The following is a 1,980-nucleotide window of genomic DNA, read 5'->3' as shown; positions in this document are numbered from 1 at the left end:
GCAGAGCCCAAACGGTTAAGAGTTAAAAGTTGAAATGTGGTACGCAGTTAGGGTATGTTAAGAGAACGCACACTAAAAAAAAATTTTTCGAAATTATTCCTCACAAGAAAGAGGGACAGGATTAAAGCTTCTATATACATTATCGAGACGTGCCTGAAACGGTTAGAAGTTAAAAGTTGACATTTGGTACGCAGTTAGAGTATGTTAAGAGAACGCAAACTAAAAAAAATATTTTCGAAATTATTCCTCACAAGAAAGAGGGACAGAATTAAAGCTTCTATATACATTATCGAGACGTGCCTAAACGGTTAGAAATTAAAAGTTAAAATTTGGTACGCAGTTAGGGTATGTTAAAAGAACGCATACGAAAAAAGGATTTTTCGTAATTATTCTTCACGAAAAAAAGGGACAAGATTAAAGCTTCTATATACATTATCGAGACGTGCCTAAACGGTTAGGAGTTGATAGTTGAAATTTAATACGCAGTTAGGGTATGTAAGTTTTTTCGTAGATGCAATAAACTCTTGAAACATAAGACAAATAATTTTTTGATTTTTCCCAATGTTTGCAGTGATATATTGAAAACTTAATAAAATAGGATCATAATTTTAATATCGCCAGATTCTGTAATATGTCCCGCGTCCAACGGTATATAGGAATTTAGTCTACATATGTAAGTCTTTTCCGTAGATGCGATAGACCTTTGAAAAATAAGAAAAAAATTTTTCGATTTTCTCCAATGTTTGTTGTAATATCTTAAAAACTTAATAAGATAGGATCATAATTTTGGTGTCGCCGGATTCTGAAATATGTCCCGCGTCCAAAAATGTATAGGAAGTTCCCAAACATATGTAAGTTTTTTCCGTAGACGCGATAGACCTTTGAAAAATAGTAAAATAATTTTACGATTTATTTATAATATCTGAAAAACTTAATAAAATAGGATCATAGTTTTAATTTCGGCGAATTCTGTAATATGTCCCTCGTGCAACAATGTATAGAAATTTACCTTAAATATGTAAGTTTTTTGCGTAGATGCGATCGACCTCTGAAAAATAGAAAAAATAATTTTTCGATTTTTACCAATGTTTGTGGTAATATCTTAAAAACTAAATAAGATATAATCATAATTTTGGTGTCGCCAGATTCTGGGATATGTCCCGCGTCCAACTGTATATAGGAATTCAGCCTACATATGTAAGTTTTTTCGGTAGATGCGATAGACCTCTGGAAAATAGTAAAAATAATTTTTTAATTTTTTCCAATCTTCGTTGTAAAATCTTGAAAACTGAATAAAGATAAGATCATAATTTTAATGTCCGCAGATATTGTAATATGTCCCGCGTCAACTGTATATAGGAATTTACCCTACATATGTAAGTTTTTTTCGTAGATGCGATAGACCTATGAAAAATAGTAAAAATAATTGTTCCGATTTTTTCAGTGTTTCGTTGTAATATCTTAAAAACTGAATAAGATAGTATCATAATTTTGGTGTCCCAGATTTTGTGATATGTCCCGCGTCCAACTGTATATAGGAATTTACCGTACATATGTAAATTTTTTTCGTAGATGCGATAGACCTTTGAAAAATAGTAAAAATAATTTTCCGATTTTTTCAATGTTCGTTGTAATATCTTAAAAACTTAATAAGATATAATCATAATTTTGGTGTCGCCAGATTCTGTGATATGTCCCGCGTCCAACCGTATATAGGAAGTTACCCTACATATGTAAGTTTTTTCCGTAGATGCGATAGACCTCTGAAAATAGTGAAAATAATTTTTCGATTTTTTCTAATGTTTCGTGGTAATATCTTAAAAACTTAATAAGATAGAATCATAATTTTGGTGTCCCGGATTCTGCACAATGTCCCGCGTCCAACGTATATAGGAAGTTACTCTACATATGTAAGTTTTTTCCGTAGATGCGATAAACCTATGAAAAATAGTAAAAATAATATTTCAATTTTTTTCAATG

This window comes from Centruroides vittatus, unplaced genomic scaffold (assembly GCF_030686945.1).
Source record: "Centruroides vittatus isolate TY-2023 unplaced genomic scaffold, ASM3068694v2 contig_408, whole genome shotgun sequence".
Classification (NCBI taxonomy): Eukaryota; Metazoa; Arthropoda; class Arachnida; order Scorpiones; family Buthidae; genus Centruroides; species Centruroides vittatus.
Note: the sequence above shows the minus strand (reverse complement) of the source record.